Below are 20971 nucleotides of genomic sequence, written 5' to 3' on the forward strand. Positions count from 1 at the left end.
CTTTTTTTGTGTGTAATTATAACCAGACGGTTGCAAAAATCTGTGATTAAAACATTTATCCAGCTTTCAACTAATGTATTTTTGCAAACAGTAATACAAATGCTGCTTTTAAGCTTTCTGTCTGTAGCACATATGCTTTCTAATTCAGCATAATAAAGAAATATCCCAGGGTTTTACATTTTGTACTCAGTTCAGGAATACTGTTCAGTTGTGTGATGCCTTAAATGAAACATAATTAAGTTAATTAAGCTATGTTTGAACATAATTTAGCTTTACAATTGCAATTTTCTTGACATTTATAGTTAAATAAAATAAAAGGGATAAATGGTTTAATTCACTTCTATAGATAGCTATGTATTAATAATTCAGGAGTAACTCACATAGCGGAATACTATATGCATCAGTTCTTCGCAAGAGAGTTCAATGAACTCTTTAATGTGACAGTCAGAGATAACACAACGAGTGACTTATTATGCTTGGGAGGCCATAAAAAGTGACTGACACCTCTCTCTTTTTTTCCAGGTGGGGATAAAAAGGCAACTGATTTCCTGGCCTTTGACAATCTAGTTAAGTATCTGACTGACAGGATGTTGGCACCAGCTTTGGAGGAATCGATCAGCCTCAACTCAAGGTAGGGAAAATTCAAAAATGTGAAGCTGCATCTAAGACTTAATTTACAATGTTAATTAGTCTTCACAAGCACGATAGATAGATGATAGATAGATGATAGATAGATAGATAGATAGATAGATAGATAGATAGATAGATGCAAGCAAAGTGGAGTCAGAGATTATTTTCAGAATGGCATCATAAAAACCAAGATAACAAATCAAAATAACTATGTGCAGTTCAAAAGATCCTCCACATAAAATTTCAAAATTCACTACAGTGTTACCTTGGTTTTCGAATGTCTCCGTTGACGAACATTTCGGTTTTCAAACGCTGTAAACCCAGACGTAAATGCTTCAGTTTTTGAACTTGCCTCGGAAGTTGAGCATGCCATGTGGCTTCTGTATTGAGTGTTCCATATTGAGGCTTCTGTATTGAGTTTTCGGTTTTGGAACTCCAACGGTCTTCTGGAATGGATAACGTTTGAAAACCGAGGTATCACTATATTTGGTTTTGGGGAACCTGAACATCCATGGCAAGGTGATTGGCTCTGGGTGGCTCAGGACTTCATGGCTGTCCCATGGGGCTGTCCCAACATGCCACAACACATGTGGCAGGCCACATTATGGACCTTGTTTTCTCAATGGGGCAGGAAGGGAGTGTTCTGAAAGTGAGGAATATTGACATCAGCTCCTTGTTGTGGTCAGATCACCGTTTCCCCTCAGCAGAAATACACAGCGCCCCCAGCATGTACTCCCTCAGAGATTGCACTGTTGCCCAGAGTGCTCCCTCCTCCCTCCGGCATCTAACTTCCTAGCTTTCAGAACCCCACCCCCCACCCAGGCTGTCTACAGTGGCTGCTTATGGAATCCTCCTGTCTCTGTTTGGCTTTGTGCTCTGTGACATGGATAAAATGCCTGGTTCTAGGAGAAGGAGGAGACTCTATCAGACTCTCCAGGGACATTGTGTTTATTGGCTGCAATACTGTTTCAAATGCAACTGATTCCTGTCTCTGTTCAGGGCTAGTGTACCTGCTATCTCACTCTTGTTCTTCACTACCCATTATTTCCCAGCTAATTTCTTCTTCTAGGGTGTGCCCTGTCTGCCACCACTACGAACCTGGGTCCATTCTCCCTTCATGCCCTCATCCACCCCCTAACTAGAAGGTTCTTGGGGTGGCAGTCTCCACCACTCCTCCCCATCAGCCCAGTCCCTGACACCACCCCAGGGAACAAAGCCTAACCAGAGGAAGGTGAACAAACTGGACAAGGCAACATTCTGGGATTCTAAAATTGACCACAACTTCATTGATTCCAGATATAGATGGGTATTGGCTTAGGCATTGGGTGGATATCCCTCTCAGCCTCCTGGTGAAGGACTGAGCCATGAGAGGGCTGAGACTAGGATTAATGGGTCATCTGCAAGACACAGTGCCTAAGGAAGGATGGAAGGTTAGCATTCAAAACCAATGTAAGCCTAATTAAGCAGGAGGCAGGGGCATGGAGAGTTGTTATTTGGTTGGCTGTGGTCCTAAGACAGGCACAGCTGGATTTTATCAGCTGGGGACAAACCAGAGTGAAGTATACAAGTGTATACAAGCACTTGTAATGTTTCTTAGCTATCTAGGTTGAGTTGAAAAGCTTGTCTGGGAGTTAGAGAATGTTCATAAGCCCCCCTCCCCCAATCTCTTTAAAGCATGCTAGCCAGTAAAAGAAGATTATAGATATGCACACATCTAAATTTGTTTAATGAATCAAAAATTCAAAACGCAAATGCAGTAAGCACACAGCTGTCGGCAGCAAACAATATTTAATGTTTACATGTGTGTGTTTTTCTGTCGCTGCTCTGGAGTCCTATTTATCTAGTGATTGTGGTGTATGTTTAATCAGAAATATTTATTCATTGGTTTATTTTTAAAACAAAAACAAAAAAACCCCTAAAACTTTATGGTCTCTATATAAATGTGCTGAAGTAAACAAATCTAGGTTTATGCCTGTGCCAAATTAACTTGAGAAGTCTGGATTCTAAAATAAGAGCCAGCAGTTTTCAACCCTGTACCTTATCATCTTTATAGTTCTCTTGGACCTGTGAGGTAAAATCACAAAACATATAATATGAGCTTTGCAGTGAATGTGATTTACTCTAAGCTATGTCTTTCAGATGCTCTTGAAGAAGTTGGTCCTATTCTGCTACACTTGTCCTTAATTAGAATATATGTCCAGAATGCTGCCTTCATGCCTTTAGATATCATACTTGCTTATAAATGTTTGCTTTATGCTTATTTAAAGCAGTAATTCATGGGCAATAAAATTAAAAGCTCCTAATTTAAAAAATTAGATCAAGTACCTTAATGAACACTTTGGTAGATTAATACCTACCTGCACATTTAAGCTGTGCAGTAAATGTGGCAAATAACATTTTAACAGGGTGAAAAATTAGTCTATTTTTTGTCTGTTTCCTTATATAATTTTTATTTTTAGTGGGTTTGGCTGCAGGTAATAATGGAAACATGTCAATGCTAGTTCTGAGTTGCTCAGGTACAGTGTTGGGTGAACTGGTGTGGTTAAGGAATCATCAGTATGCATCTCTTCAGTACAGTGGTACCTCGGTTTTGAACCGACCATTCGGGTTCTGAAACGTTCAAAAACTGAGGACTCAACAACTGACAGCTAGGCCTCAGGATCTTGCACTCAGTGAAAGTTGCATGGCATGTTCGACTTCCGAGGCATGTTCAAAAACCGAAGCATTTCCTTCCGGGTTTACGGTGTTCGTAAACCGAAATGTTTGTCAACAGAAACGTTAGAAAACCGAAATTCCACTGTATTTTAGTTATTGACGACATCCTGTTTCTGTGTTGTGTCTGTGGTTTCCATTTACTATTCCTAGGCTTACTTTATTGAACAGAACAGCTCATTTATAGTACAAAAAAGTATGATGCTACAAATATACACACACAGCCATGAGAATAGGCATGCTTCTACAAGAACAGAGAACTTGGGACCCCAAGCATTCTAATTTCACTGTGGTTTGAAAGGAGAGGCAGGGAATAGATAAAGGCAGCTTAGGCACTGGTAGGGAGATTAAGGCAGACCATGAAATTAACATAGTGTGAATTCATAGCTGAGTTGTATTCTGTTATGTTGGTGAAAAAAATGTTCATTATTTAAGCCACCTCTATCCTTCAACTATCCTTCTGCTAACCACACAGTTTAGCAGTTGTTCTGGGTGACATCCAGTTGCACCTATCCACTATCTTTCCTGCTGCAACTCCTAAAATATGGAAGATACCCCAATATGCTATGGGATACCCCCAGAGCAGACATTAGTGGTGAATGGGGGAGGGTAGAAAAAGTCCAGTTATGAAAAATGAAACCCAATCTGCTTATGGAAATATACTACCCAGAATGATTATTAAACTATGGGGATAGCAGAAAGGTAGTTGAAAGATATTGTTTAAATAATTAACCTTTCATAGCTATGGTCACAGAAGAAAAAAGTTTAAAAATATGAAAAGGCATGAAACATATTTTTGCCCATATTTGCTTGACCAGATAGAGAAATCAATTGTTTGTAACCAGCCATTTATTTGAAAATATTTTATTTAGTTCTAACCGCAGCCATCCGGTAACATAATTATCTTGACTTATACGTCAATGTTTAAGCATTCATTTGAAAGAGTCCTCAAACCCAGTGTTGAATCTGTACAGATGTCACTATCAGATGTGTCCACTCATACTTATTCTATTTCTTGCATTCATTTTTGGGGTTTTTTCAAATGAAGTACATATTTTTAAATATATTTTCTCTCATGAGGTAAGTGAGCCACAAGTAGAGGGGTTAAGGAAAATAAATAAGTAGTGGGAGGGTTCAGTTTCTTTTGGTCCCATTACATCAACATAGTCGGGTTATTTAGCTGTAAAATCATATAATGTTTTTTCCTTTGGATTCTGTAAACCAAGTAACAGTAATACTTAAATGGTTTATTTGCCATTCATGGCACTATGATTTGCACCAGTATAAACGAGTTCATTTATGACAACAACAGGCCTCTGGTCGAGCAGTTAGATCACAGATTCATCACTTCAGTTGTCCATGTCTTGGGCCCAAAACTTAATCAGTAGTTGTGTAAATTGTTCCTGTTTTTTCAATAACCTGGGGTGATTTATAAGCAACAAAGTTTGGTCATAGCAGGTTAATTTGTAATATTATCTCAATCTCTTATTGTGACAGTTGTCTGTGATTACTGCTTCCTATCTTTCTGTTGATCTAATTAACATATGTGGGAAAAAATAACTTGCAGAATGAAATAGGTCATAAACTACTGACTAATTCATTGATTACTGCAACTCTGAAATATCACTATAATTTGTGCTGACATAAGTACCATGATTTGGGGGTAATGCTTTCCCAATTAATATCTGTATATATATATATTTTTTAAAAAATCCAGTGACTATGTAAAGCAGGCTATCTCTAGAGTCCAGATATTTATGTTATAGAAAGTCACAGTTATTTAAATATTTATAAAATGAGAGTAGAAAGAAGCACTTTTGAAAAAGCCGTTAATAATGGGCCAGCATCAAGGGAGCCATCAGTATAACAGCAAAGTGCTTTGCAACTCCAATAACTTCACTAGTGCAGAAGCAGGCCATCAAATTTAATTAAAAGCAGTCAAAAATAAACTGAAAAATGGAACTGTAAAAAGCCTATCCTTTGCCAGCAGCTGAAAGCAAAGAGAAAGAGAGCCTTGGACGTAGTAATGAATTGATAAGGCTTACTGCCTGCAACTTGTAATTTGCTCTGTCAGATTTTAGTATCAGTTAAACTAGATTAATAGAGCAGGCGCTGATTCTCTATCTTAAATCCTTCTTCGCAGTCCTCCTCTTATGGGCACCCATGATAAATGGAAGCCCGAGTAGGTCAAAGTTTCAATTTGTTTCCCGGCTTGCTCACTTCTTTTAAATAATTCTGGCATCTTCGCTTACAGAGATGCAGAGCAAAGGCTCCAGGACAATTTAGTGACTGAAATAAACCTTTTTATTGACTGGTTTTTGGCCCTTGTGGGGCATCCTTATTGCCTTAATTCAATGGGGTTAGGAAATGCCTGCAAAGCGAGCTACTGACATCTCCATCTGCCACTAGAGGCTCTCATGGCGAAATGAATGATACGGAGGCTCATTTGCAATGTGATACGACTAACACATTTATTGCTGCTTTAAATGCTCAGATTAATGTGGATCTGTGCAAACTGTACCACAAGGACAAAAACAATTTACTTGAGATCATTTATTTTTTATTTTTTATAATGTTCTTTAATGAAGCTAAAGCCTCCCTGCTGTGACCTTATTATGTTTTCCGACATCAGTGGGAAACAGATTATGTTGAATTGAAAGAGAGCTCATGAAACAGCAGGAATTTTTGCAAGGGAAGATCAATTACTTTCTCCCCCTCCCTCTCTCTCTCTCTAGAACTGTGAATATGGAACTAGGAAAGGCAAAAGTGAAGTCTGCAACCACTCAGAGTTAAAATCAATTTGCTTACAAAGAAGGGAGAAGGGGGGCTGATTTAAAATACCAAGCATTAAGATGAATCATTTTTTTTAAGACAATCAACATGAAAGCTTGACAGCACAATTAAGTATTAGATAAGATAAATTAGGTTATAGTATGGACAAGATATCTCTCCTCAAAGTAACTTTCATGAATACCTGTAATAGGTGTATAATATATTGAAAAGTTGACAAACTGAACAATGTGAAGGAGAATGGTTGGCAGTGTATAATTGATTGTTTTGTTCTCTGGCTGTTAAAATGCCCTCGTGTGTTTAAAACTGATTACAAAATAAGTGTTGTGTTCAAAATGTTACGTAGTTGTTTTTTGAAATATCCATGACCGGCAACTAGAATTTTGAATAAGACGTAACTTGGACAAGGACATTAATTTCTCATAATGGCAACCAAATTTCAAATTCAGGTAAGGGAAGCAGGTCAGTTTTCATGAATCAGGCCTTTTGTGTCAACTTCCTTATAATTCCACAGGACGCATGAGAAAACCCGATACCTCTTGGATCACTTCACTATATGGATTTAGTCATTTTTTGTGTTTTCAATTTATTTGAGAAGTGCCATCTAGGGATTTGGAACACAGATCTGTTTCTCCATTCCATTAGGAGAGACTGTGAAGGTTTTGAACTGGTGCCCGGATGCAGTGCTGGGATGCAAGCCAACAAACTGAAGTTGAGGGTGGACAGTTTTTGTGCCCAGAAATTAGGTGGGAAACCTGCTCTGGGAGGGGTTGCACTCCCCCTGAAGCAACATGTTCATTGTCTGTGAGTTCTTCTTGAACTGGAGTCCCAAGGGGATATCTGGCCCCTGCCGTTTGCTTTTGGGAAAACTGTCTGACCAACTATGGCCATTGCGTGGACAGGCGGAGTCCCCAGATCCCGACCAGCCCCCCCCCCCCGTCATGTGGAATAATGACTCAAGACAACGTGCTATGGGATTAAATTGGCCACAACTTTATTAAATTTCAAATGTGGGTAGACCTTGGCTCAGGCATTGGGCGTTCTCCCTCCCCAGTCCCCAGCCGGGGACCTAGGGAGCTTCAGGGCTATCCAATGTGTGTGGGGGGGGGGGAATGAGCCGGCTCTGGAGAACATATGTTCAAGCAGAGATAGCCACCCCTGTTACGCCGCTGCCGCAGGGGAGGGCAATGATGACCTTTCGGCGTACGGTCAAAGCCTCCCTTCAGAAACCCCTTTAACAGGGAACCCTGGTATCTCCGCCGCAAAGAGGAAGATGGACTAAAGGATTCCGCCCAAGGCCTGATACCGCCAAAGTTGTGACGTTTTGCTACGGGAAAGGTGAAACCTGCCAATGCAGGGAAATTCCTTTCCGGCCCTTTAACAGCGACCTTAACGTAGCAGCGCCCGCATACCTGTGAAGAAAAGTTAACCTGCAAATCCTATGAAGAAAAGTTAACCTGCAAAAGAAGACATTAACTGAGGGTGGGTAGGGTGGGAGAAGCTCTGGGGCCAACTGAGGATTCCCAGGTAAGATCCTCCCTCTATTGTGTGGGCAGGTAATCCCTTCCCTACCTGGCCTGGTCTCCTTGGCAACGCTTCCCCCAGGTGGGATTGGACAACTGATTGAGGTAGGCGGAGACCTCCAGGTATCCCACCTGAGGGAAGGCAAAGCGAAGCCTATGCTGATGGGGCTGCTCCAGATCTAGGGCTGCGCGCATCCACACAAAGGGCGCCCCCTGTTTTAAGCGGGGAGCGGTCATTCCTTTTTCTTCAATTTTTTCAATTGATTTTCCAAATTTTTTAAAAACAAATAAACAAACATCTCAGCCAAATTTAAACCATTCTTAGTAACATTGTTAAGTGACTTCTTCATATCCCCCTGGTTGAATTTCAGTGTATATCATTTTAACAGATTTCCAAAACCAATATTCTTATAAAATTAACTTAATCACTTAACATCTTTCTTTCTTTCAAATTTGGCATTAAACATATTAATTCATAACATTACATATTTAAATCCTAAGCCTATCTGATATTTGCAAGCTTTTCCAATTAAGTTAACTTAACATATTTAACTAAATAGTCTTTAAATTTCATCCATTCCTCCTGGTACTCCTCCTCCTTCTGGTCATGGACTCTTCCAGTCAGGTCGGCTCAACTCTGGCCATTTCTGGATCAAGATAGTCTGGCCTTAGTACTCCATACTCTAGTGACCTTCTGTAAAGACTACTACAATGTGCTCAATGTGTGGCTGCTCTTGGACATAGCCTAGAAGCTGAAGCAAGTACAGAATGCAGCTGCTAGGTTGGTGAGTTATGAAAATGCTGTACTGGCTCCCAGTGAGCTACTGGGCCCAATGAAGGGTATTAATAGTGTACAGCTTGGGACAGTGCAGTAATACCTCTTGTTACGTACCGTCCTCCTTGCGAATGCTTCGGGTAACGAGCTCCTCTAACCCAGACGTAGTTGCTCCTGGAAGCAAACTTTGTGCTGGGATGCAAACCGAAGTCATGCACCAGAAGCACGTGCAAAGCAGGAGGCCCCATTGGTCAAAGAGTGCCTCATGTTAAGAACAGTTTCAGGATAAGAATGGACGTCTGGAATGAATTAAGTTCGTAACTGTATCTAAAATATTGCCTTCCCAAGTGTCGACCTCTTTGAGTCACCACCATGGGAGGCCCTGTGGTGATGCCTATTGGCATACAACTAAGGAAACGGGGGCAATTGGCAGGCCCCCAGCTGGCTCCAGCCCACCGGCCGGTGTGCCGAACAATCTTCAGTCCTTGTTGCAGCATCTGCGGCCCACAGCTTCAAAAGCTGGGGCAAGCAACTCAGCAGAGATAACGTGCAAACAGAAGTGGCAGGAGAGGTTGTGTGAGCATATTTACAAGCAGTTTATCCAGCATACATCAGGACAAAAGAAGAAGAAGAGGAGGAGGAGTTTGGATTTGATATCCTGCTTTATCACTACCCGAAGGAGTCTCAAAGTGGCTTACATTCTCATTTCCCTTTCTCCCCCACAACAAACACTCTGTGAGGTGAGTGGGGCTGAGAGGCTTCAAAGAAGTGTGACTAGCTCAAGGTCACCCAGCAGCTGCATGTGGAGGAGCGGGGAAGCGAACCTCGTTCACCAGATTACAAGTCCAACACTCTTAACCACTACACCACACTGGCTCTCCAGTGGAAAAGGAAAACATGTCTGATCCCCTTCGTGTCCAAAGCAAGACAGCTAAAAGTGAATGCTATACACAAACGGAAGTTCCCATAAGCTGTGCTGGAGTGTAAACAGACATGCCTGTCCATTAACGTGGAACGAAATATTCTAACATCGCCAGCATTGGTTGCTGCCTACAAACCCATGAGAAGACTTTCTCAATTTTGGTCCTGTTGCTTTTTTTTACCAATATACTAGCATTTCACACTACATTTCATTCACAGCAGTGGGTGTGGTGTGACACAACAATGAACATCATTTGACAATGTGACTCTTCCTCCACCCTATTTGCACATACATGTTTCTGTTCCTGCATGATTCACCTATGTAAAACATCTGGTTCCATATATGCTTGTATATATTCTGGGTGAATCAAGCTCCAAACAGATTTTTCTTTCTTTCTGGAATCAACTACAACAGAAGTGCATGCTATGTTCCACTGGAAGATCTTTGTAAGTAACTTGATTTTATGCTAAGTTCCACTAGATCTCCAGAAGTGGCTTTTATGCTGTGTGAAATCTCAGATATAAGGCAGAAATTAACAGCTAGGGCAACATTGGGGAAATGGAACAAATTGCCATGTGAATGCAGCCCGAAAGTGGAATCACACATGACACCCAAAGAAGGCTGAAACAACATTAGTTTGTCAGTGAAATGGCTGTTTTCTTATTTGAATGGTACTGGTAGCCACAGTGCCAGAAATGACTTCTGCTGACATGGCCCATTCACTTTCATTTGATTTGTAATGTCTGTCAAATGCAATGTTTATAACTCTGGACTGCATTACTGATATGGCTAACTCAATGAAAATGTTTTAAATTACAGCAGAACAGACGTGTGAAACATATTTTACCTTCTAGAGATATTTGGCCCCTGCTTTTTGCTTTTGGGAAAATAACACAGAAATAGAGCTTTCATAAATTCAACATCTGGTAAATTGGCTTCTTTCTAACTAAAAACTTAGTCCAAAAATGGGAAAATACACAAATTTATAAGCTGCATATGAATATTTGGAGACTTTCCAAGCAGAAAAGACAAATTATATTTAATTGTATGTCTCAGGACTAGTTTGGATGAGAATGCCATAAAAGCTAATTATGAAATTCTAAATATATAACAGGAAAGGTATACAAATGCTTACATTGAAAACATCTACCAGAATTTGAATAATTATCAAATGAGATAGTAAAGGCCAGATACTATTTTCTTCTTATCAAATATTTAATTACTTTCTGCCATTTAAGAACCTAAGTCACTTTTTTAATCCAATACCTTTTGCAGGCTTGACAATTAAATTCATCCTGCTTTTTAAAAACTCACTATCATTATTGCTGCATATATCTAAGGATACATTAAGGCTGGAAGCACCTATAATGTTATAATCATAGAATCATGGGAGAGTTGGAAGGGGGGTCATCTCATCCAACCCTCTGCAATGCAGGAATCTCAACTAAAGTGTCCATGACAGATGACCACCCAACCTCTGCTTAAAAACCTCAAATGAAGGAGAGTCCACTACATCCCAAGAGAGGCCGTTCCACTGTCAAACAGCTCTTACTGTCAGAAATTTCTTCCTGATGTTTAGTTGGGATCTCCTGTCTTGTAACTTGAAGTTCAAATCCTACCTTCCAGAGCAGGAGAAAAACAAGCTTGCTCCATCCTCCACATGACAGCCCTTGATATATTTGAAGATGGCTATCATATCTCCTCTCAGTCTCCTCTTTCCCAGGCTAAACTTACCCAGTTTCTTCAACCTTTCCTCATAAGATGAGGTCATCATCTTGGTTGCCCTCATCTGCGCATGTTCCAGCTCGTCAGCATCCTTCACAAATTATGGTGCCCAGAATTGACACGGTATTCCAGGTGTGGTCTGACCAAGGCAAAATAGAGTGGTGCTATTACTTCCCTTGATCTAGACACAAGACTTCTGCTGATGCAGCCTAGAATAGCAATAGCTATTTGACTCATGTCAACATATGGCAACCCTACATTTGTTCATGCTTAATGTTTAATATGAAAGAACAATATTCATACTCTTTAAAGACAACAGAATAGTGTTGTAATGTGGTCATAAATGACATAAATCTGGAAACTGTCATCCTGTCCAGGGCATACAGTGGTACCTCTGGTTAAGAACTTTGTTCTGGAGGTCCATTCTTAACCTGAAACAGTTCTTAACCTGAGGTACCACTTTAGCTAATGGAGCCTCCTACTGCTGCCGCCGCCACACAATTTCTGTTCTCATCCTGAAGCAAAGATCTTAACCTGAGGTACTATTTCTGGGTTAGCGAAGTCTGTAACCTGAGGTACCACGGTACTTCTGTAAATCACCCTATGGTGGAATCTACACATATATAGAAAAAAGTTTTGAAAAACACATTGAATTTGGCATAGCTCACTGTTGCCATCTTTACAACACACTTAAAACATTTTATTTGCAGGTATCTAGTTGAGTCCTATGTGGGGTTGCTTTTATAAAATGTTTGGAAGCTAATGTGGAATGCCACAAGCAAACAGCTCTCGTGGGCTTGTAATAGAAATCATATTCTTGCCTGTTCTGCATTTGCTTCCAGTGTGATTTTGGACACAGTTCAAATGACTGTATATCACCTTCCAAGCTTTTCTGTGGTTTTAGCCCAGAATATATTCAGGACCACTTCCACCCATATAAATCTGCCTACTTACTGAGATCTTTGGCAGAAGCCTTACTTTATTTCCCATCGCTATCAGTGGTGTGGTTTGCAGTGACACGGAATAGGAGGTCTCATTACTCAGTGACACTGGTGTGCAATTCTGCTTTTAATTCTGTTAGCCAAAGTTGAAGATTTCAGTGGTTCCAAAATCCACTTTTTAAAAAAGCCTCCCCATGTAGTATGAATGGAAAGCTTTCGGAGGGGTGGAGACAGGAAGAAAATGCCTTCACTGGATTCCTCTGGAGATTTCTAAACCTTTAATGGTTTGAATGGTTACTATCAAACACTGCATTTTCATAATACAAAGGGCTGTTTTAATCTACCAGACAGTTCTGCACTTTTAGACAGCATTTTGAGACAACGACATGATGTTATATTTGCATGCATAATGTATTAAAACATAATGTGTGTTGAGTGAGCGGGTCATGATATATATTTAATTTAATGCTACAGTACTTTCCGTAGTGGTTGTCATTTATTAATGTACAATTCCACCATAAACATGCATACATTTGCAAAATAAAATAAAAAATAAAAAAATAAAAATCTTATCCATGTTGGTTCCTAAATAGAAGACTGCATTTTCCCTTCAAAAGTGCAAATGTGCACTTAAAATCCATTAATCAACATGCTAGCCATCCATAGCAGAATTTTATTAACAACACCAAGCTAACCACACATTTGACAGACATGCCTCTCCAGGTAGAAATCTCCCTGCCTTATTTAATTTATGGTGAGCAATGCATGCACATCGGCCATCAAAAATTATTAAAATCTGCAAAGGCAGAAACCGAAGCTTCCGGGGTGGTATTTATTTGCAGAACACTAGAGAACATGTTGACATGTTCTGTCAAATCAAGCACTTTGCTTCTCTGAATGGTCAACTACGAGACTTATTTCCCAGCCTACTCAGTTTTCTGGCACCTCTCGGGGGGGGGGGGCGCCATTTCCATTATAAGAGAAAAAAGGAGGCATTCAAGGTGAGTTCTGGTACCACTTTTTCTAGAAAAATAGCACTGGTCAACTAGACCAGCTCATGAGGACAATCTCTCTCTCCCATTGTTGTCAACCTGCAACAGGTATTCAGAGGCATATATATTATCCTGGGGATATTATATAACTCCAATAATTTATCTAATCCCAATCTTCCTTTCAACATGTCTAAATTGGGGAATTGCCAATTTTTCTTTGTTTCTTGATCTGTGAACTCAACATTATTTCCAAAGGAATATTTTTGGAGCTTGCCAATGTTTTGGTGCACCATCATGCCAGCTTCATTTCCCAAAAAAATCTTCCATTCATTTAAAATAATGAATTATATATTTATTATGGCCACATATCAGCAAAATTAGATATAAAGCATGCAGCTAGTTTAAACAGTTGGAGACAAATATATTGAAACATATATATATATTTTAAAAATAAGCCAACAAATAAAAAATTCTCTTTATCTGAGCCCAAGTCAGGAAAAATAAATTGCAACCCTCTCAGTAATATGGGAATAATCATCCCTTAAACAGAACTATACCAAATCTTCAGAGAACATAACTTGACTATTTGTCTATAGACATTAACAAATGTTAACTAAGTACTTTTCTAATTAATATTGAAAACTATACATTTAGGGTTTGTGTTGTGTTGTGTGGGCAACCTGGACATGAAGAATTTCCAACTATATTAAACAAAGGCATTTAGGTTTACTCTAACAAGTGTGCTTGAAGAACGAATATTGAGTCAATCAAAATGTCTTCTTGACACCTATATTTGTATGTGCCCATATCTCTATAATTATGGGATGCATTGTAGTTGATATATTTGTAAAAATAGGGTTCCTATATCAGGTTATTCAATCTGAACTTGAAGCAGCATAAATAGTGCTATTATTTGTGTAATTTTCTCTTAGGAGTGGTGATTCTCATGCTCTCAAATATTGGTTAAACATAATTTTCAGTCCTTTTCCTTTTTTGCAGTTGTAACTGAAAAGTTTCAATTGATTTTAAAAAAAGAGAAAATTGGTGGCATGTCATTGCACAATCTGCCATTCTGTTCTTTCTGGAATATAGAAACTGAGAATATAAAAGTGAACATGAGTTAAGTGTGCTACTGATTCTGAGACTTCTTTTTTTACATGTATTAAAAACAATAAACTCACTTTAGAAATATGGCTTATTATTTATCTGTTTCAGATTCACATGTCAGTATATGTGTCTAATATAAATGAAACATTGAAATTGCTGGAATTAATTTTGCCTGTTATGTCTGAAATCAAGTGACAATCTCCCATATATTTTAAAATACCCTGACCATGCCAGTAGTAAAGATAGTTTAAAAGCATTGACTTATCTGATGTTTGCATGGGTTTTGTCTTTCATTTGCTTTGAAAAAGTTGAAACTTTTGTGCAAATAATTTGGTCTAAATTAGGTTAACACAAAAGGCATATTCCATAAATGATTTCCATTTATTAAAGTGTAGAATAACCTAAAATTGCAAATATAGAAACCGCTTCTACTTAGTCTAACTCAGGGGTCCCCAAACTAAGGCCCATGGGCCGGATAAGGCCTGAGGGACTCGTTTATCCAGCCCACGGCAACCACCGCCGTCTGCTGCCACCACCCACTCTTACCGGCACTGCGCTGTGCGGCTGCCCACTTCCAGGTCAGAAGAGCACCAGAAATAGCTTGTGCACATGTGCAAGCATTATTTCCGGTGCACATTTGGGTTGGAGGAGGCCCATGCACAGGTGCACAAGCTATTTCCAGTGCTCCTCCAACCCAGAAGTGGGCCAGAAATAGCGTGTGTGCACGTGTATGGGCACGCGCTCCCCCGCCCTAAAGTCACTTTGATGACAGTATGATAGTGTGCTACAGGGGTTGGCAACCTAGTTGTAATTTTGAGAGGTTGCATGGCATATCCCAAAACGTCTGCCATGGGTGTGTGCCATGGCACATAATGGCTGCCATGGGGAGTGGCATGTGGCTTCAACGTTGGAGGAGCTGAGCGAGTGCAAACATGAACTAAGCAAGAGAACCAAAACAGTTTCTCACGTATTGTGTGTTTTGGAGGCAATATTTATTAAAGTCATTCATAGGCACCATAGGAGGTACTAGTGGTTAGAGAGCACATTGGTAACCCCTACTGTACACTTTCACAAAATGATACAATAGTTGTTGCAACATTCAACATATTTTGCTTTTCTGAAAAATACTGTTTAAGGATGGATAAAATTTCAACGAAGAATCATTCTTTTTTACTCTTGAGATATCTGAGAAGCAATTGCGCACATTCATTTGATTCCAGATACTTTATATTAGTCCTTTCTGGATTGCTGCAGTTAATATTAATCTAATTATGTTCATTAGGTCCTAAACAGTTTAGAATTGATTAAAAGATGTCAATATTAAATTGCGTCTGATATTAAATTACCATGGGCCTAGAACAACTTAAACAAGCTCATGATGAATCTTGTTGTCTTGCTCTTAATATTCCTATTAAAAATCAAGAAGCTGAAAACTAACAAAATTCGGTCATCGAAAAGAGAGTAAAATATTACTTCCCTTCGTTATTACAAAGTGTGTTCTCCCTAACAGAGAGCATGTGTTGCGGTTGGGGAAAACAAGCCACCCTGTTTTTTGCTGGGCAGATTTTGGATAAACCCAAGCCATTAAGTGGTTAATGGTGTTGCTGGGGATTTTTGGTTGTTGCCATTTTGGAGGAGGAGCCAGAGTTTTTAAATACAGGTCGCCCAGCACTGGGCTTCCTCTTGGCTGTTTTTGCACCGGATCACCCGCCCACCCTCCCTTTAATAGGGGGGTTTTTTTGTTTGCTTGACCTTGCTATTGCCTGTCATGGGGTCGTCTGCCTTGGAGCAGGGGCTCGGTAGGAATTTTGCCATCTGGCTGATTGGCTGGTGCCATTTGGTTTTCGCCTACCGCGTAGCAAATCGTCACAACTTGTAAGGTTGGCGGTTAGGCATTGGTTAAATTGGTTGGTGGAGGGGTAAGTGCCTACCCCTCCAATGGTGGTGCGGAAAGGGAATTCCGTTAAAGGAATCCAGGGGCTTGCCATTCTTTTCGTCCTGTCCCTGGCAGCGGATGTTGGGCCGTGCAAGCCCCACAGGAACATGAGGGTGAGGAGTGTGGGACTGTTGCCCAGCTTCATTTCCTCACCCAATACTTGTTTCCCACGCTGGCTTCCGCTGGAATCCGGAAGTCAGTTCTGTCCCTGGGCAAGGACAGATAGTCATAACCAATGCCTAAGCAACCACTCACATTTTTTGTATTTTGAATAAAGTTGTGGCCAAAATCATGCCAAAAACCTAAACAAAAATTGACGTGTGATGTGTGAATATTTTGGTGGGTGGCTTTGGGACTCAACACGCAATCTGGTTTTCTCATTGCTACTTGGTGCATCTCTTCCATGTTCCATTCGTTATTTCTAGAACTTTGCTTTAATTTGGAACCATCTTTTCCTTTACACATCCATCTGTGACTATTATGCTAAGATATTCTCAGTTCTTGCACCTCTCTTAATTTCCATGGAAGTTTGGGCACATATCAGTAAATAACTGCATAAGCATCTGTTTTGTACTGAGGCTTCTTAAGCGTTGGAAACATTTCTAAGCACTGGAGCAGCTCTCTCTTAATATATCCCATAATTGAAGGTATAAGGCCAAATGCCTCCCTATGGCAGACCAATTCCATCTCTCTACTTGTTAAATCCTAGGGAAGCTGTGGAACTCTTAAACAGGTATTTGGAGGCATTTGTGATGGACGAGGGGGAACAAGCTGAAGTTTAATCTAGACAAGGCAAGCACTATGAGTAGGAAAATTGGCTAGAGTGGGTAGAGGGGTTGCACCCCCCCCCCCCCGAAGAACGAACTCCTCAACTCCTCAACTTGGGGGTTCTTTATGATTCAACACTGTCTATAGAAACACAGGTGACTGTGGCTGCCAAAGTCCCTTTTAATAGCTTATAATTTATGCCAAATACAAGATAAATCACACCTAACCACAGTTATGAATGCACTAGTTACCTCTAGAGTAGACTTCTGTGATTTATCTAGAGTTGCCTTTGAACATGGACCTGGAAGCTTCAGTTGATACAAAGCAAGGGCGTTTGGATGTACTGTACACTAAAGAAAGTGTGGACAAATTAAATCAATTATGTGCCAACAGAACAAGTTACTGCTGTGTTTTGTCATTGTTTTCTGACCCATGTATTGATTCACTGCTTTGGGGACCTTTGAGTTAAAAAGTGATATACAAATAAACCATACCATTTAATGTACAGCATTCAGACAGGCTTACAAGCCTCTTGGCTTTTAAATGATTTAACTTTGATTGGCTATAGAACTGATAAATTGTTTTTACAGTCTAAATATTTTAAAATAATAGTTGAAGGGGGTATCTTTTAACTTTAACAATATTTCAAAATAATGTAAATTAATTGTAATTTTATGTTTATATCCTGGGGTTGATGCAGTTAATATTAATTATATCCATTAGGTTCTAAACAGTTAAAATTTATTAAAACATGACAGTATTACATCTAATATTAAAAATTACCATAGGCACAGAACAACTTAAACAAGCTAATTTTCGCTGCCTGTAAGATGATGGACTACAAATATTTAAAGTAAATAAAGTATACATTATTTTACCTTGAAAAAAATAATCTGGAAAACGTGCTCCTATTTCTCATTCTCTGTAAAAATATCATTATAACACACACACATTGATTGATTGATTGATTGATTGACTGACTGATTGATTTGGATTGCCAGCATTCCCATATTGTAAGCCAAAAGCTGTATTCTTAATAATAATAATAATAATAATAATAATTTAAAAAGCTGTTATTGAAACAAATTTATTTGTGTACAAATGACTGGGCTGCAAGCATTTTATCTTTCATTTGAAACAGATGGAATGTGATAAACGGACCTTTTAGACTCCTATCATTCATTCATTTTAAGAGGGAAGTATAGTTTGTCCCCCACTTATCATGTGATCCACCATTCTATTCTAATATTAGCATTTCTATCAGTCTTTTACTACAAATTTGAGTGAACTATATAATAATGAATTCAAGCTCTTCTGCATGGAGACTGGAGATATATTAACAAATGCACTGTCACACTCAAATGCACTTGTCTACCATCATCCTCTCTAGACTGACCCTGAGAAAAGCAATAGCCTTATTAGATGATTTACTAAATCCTGGCCCTGATCCTAAACATTGTGGCTGGGATTCACTGGCTGATTTGAAAAGCACTTGAGAAAGCAATGGAGCTGCTGCAGTAAAATGAAGAAAAGAAAACATTTGCATAAGCATTTTGAGCATGGCTACAGTTAGAAATAATTCACACTGATTTGAGCTATGCTTATTTTGAAGAGCGCCTGAAGTTTAACATACACAAGCCCTGCTCAAGCCATGCCCCCAACATCTGCACTGGCCACTCCACCCCCTAACCTTGTCACCTCAAGGGCTTCTAAGCATGTTTGTGGTCAGAAAGCATGATATCACCAGGGTTCCTAAGTGAATTTGCTTAGAACCACTCGCCAGAGCTTCCTGGTCAACATGGAGAGGCCACAGGGCTGGGCTGGAATGTTGTATCCCTGTATTTATGTTGTATTTATGTTGTATCCCTGTATTTATCCTTGTCTGAGCTCAACATCTGAACAGGACCACAGCTATGAAAACACAGGTCTGCAGAAAAAAATGGCATTTCCGTTCTATCAGATTTCTAATTACTAAAGGACTGAAATATTCAGGCTTGGATCCAGACATGCTTTTTTGAATTCACACAAAGGTGGTTCTGCTTATGTTTCTTTCGAATCAGGAAAGTGCTGCTGGAGATTTCGGTTTGTGCAGTAAAACTCTCCTGTCAAAACCAAGGGGAAGGCTATTGCTTTCACGTGCTACTTTTGGGTTTCCACATCTGGATAGCCACTATTTGGAGACGGTAGGAGGGTCTTAGGCTTGTTCTAGGAGTGGTTCTGATACTATGTTTCTGATCCTAACATCTTGTGATTGCCCTTACTTTCTAGGAATATGTAGTCAGCTGCTAGGCACTGGTATCCCCTGACCCCTGACCGTTAAGTCCAGTCGCGGACGACTCTGGGGTTGCGGCACTCTTCTCGCTTTATTGGCCGAGGGAGCTGGTGTACAGGTCATGTGGCCAGCATGACTAAGCCACTTCTGGCGAACCAGAGCAGCGCACGGAAATGCCGTTTACCTTCCCATCGGAGTGGTACCTATTTATCTACTTGCACTTTGACATGCTTTCGAACTGCTAGGTTGGCAGGAGCAGGGACCGAGCAACGGAAGCTCACCCCGTCGCAGGGATTCAAACCGCCAACCTTCTGATTGCCAAGCCCTAGGCTCTGTGGTTTAACTCACAGTGCCACCCACGTCCCTACTGATAGCCCATTGCACATTAATTCCCCTGAGTAAATGTATCCACATTTCCTCCTGCCCTCCTGATACATGTAGAAAGCTGCTGGAGATTGTGTCACACCCTATCGTCAGACACATCTCCTATGCATATTTTACAATTGGCATGTCTACAGTATCCTGCAGAGCTTGCCTAATTTCCCCCCTTCTTTGTGCAGCTCCCCTGCAAGTCCTATATCAAGCCAAACGCAGCCATCACGAAACAGGACTTTGATAGGAAAAATGCCCTGTTTTAGTTCTTTGCGACAAGAAATGAAATTGACAAAAGATTTTAATTTTATTTGATTTTGAATTATTCTATTTCTATACCGCTTTTCATTCAAAAGAATCCCAGAGCAGCTTACAAACAATAAATAATTAACAAGAACATGGTGGGACATAATAGAATATCACAAATACAGCATAAATCACAGAATAATTAACAAACATTAAAGTGCAGCCCATTACCCCCCCCCTTTGTTTTTCCTTTTAGCTGCTACCTCCGTTTCTGTCCTTCATCTAAGACTATTACTGATCTCAAAGACTTGAAGTCAGATTTGTAGTCTAACACTTGAAACCCTTGGCTTTGAAAGCCCATATCTGCAGCACATCATCAGCTTGCAGTCATTGCTTGGCAAACCTTCCCCATAACTGGGAAACTGCTCTTTCTGTTTCTCTTGGATTCAGCAGAGAAAGACCCTCCACCCCAACCCCCTTGACATGTTTGGAGACAGATCACAAGTAAATATACTTTTCTGGTTTCTTCTCTCCCCATACTTTCTTTCTCACGTTCCATCCAGCTTTCACCACTTCCCGCACCCCTGAAATATCATGTAAGCTGAAATATCACCATCCTGCTGCTCTTGGCTCACTGCCACTTCATATGTCTCTCTCCATATCTCTTGGCCTCCCCCTCTTTATGGGACAAGGCTTCTGTAATTTACTTTGCCATTTCCTTTTTGTTTTAACTTATTGATAAAGCCTCATTTTCTGGCAGAGTTTTGGCCTCATCTCTATTATTCTCTCCCTTACAAGACTTCTCCTCTATCTAGGCACTTGTTCTATCTAGGCACTTGTTTCTAAAGTTGTAGCCTATCCACCCTTTGCAAGCTGTTCTCCACTTTTTCCGGACTTCTTTTTTGCGGATCCAATCAGTTTTCGGTTTGCCTCATTTCCCCCAGGAAAACCCATTTTTTACTGAATTGGTGCAAATGTCAATCCATGGAGAACCCAACTGATATTTTCAATTGATGTTCAGAAGTACAGAGCAGGGTTTCCTGGGGGGAAACAGTCGGGCAAACAGAATTGTTGGTGAGCCCTCATATTCACACCGTGGTCCTGTGTATTTTGACGAAGAGTGGTTGGCTTTATTTGGTTTCAGTTCAGCACAATCATTTCCTGAATTGGCTCACTGAATTGAGCCATTTTTATTCGAATGTTACAAGTATGCCATAAGTCAGGAACAAATGAAAGCCTACTATGGTTCTCATATAAAGA

General features: G+C 40.0%; 1 protein-coding gene across 1 annotated transcript in view; it reads left to right on the top strand.

The window, feature by feature from the left end:
• PTPRD (protein tyrosine phosphatase receptor type D) overlaps nt 1–20971 on the top strand; it is a 1386996-nt gene that overhangs the window by 555382 nt on the left and 810643 nt on the right. The window contains exon 2 of the mRNA XM_083419250.1: nt 523–631. The gene's annotated coding sequence lies outside the window, so the exon portion shown is untranslated. The remainder of the gene's footprint in view (nt 1–522; nt 632–20971) is intronic.

The sequence above is a fragment of the Podarcis tiliguerta genome, assembly GCF_965153285.1.
Source record: "Podarcis tiliguerta genome assembly, chromosome: 17".
Classification (NCBI taxonomy): domain Eukaryota; kingdom Metazoa; phylum Chordata; class Lepidosauria; order Squamata; family Lacertidae; genus Podarcis; species Podarcis tiliguerta.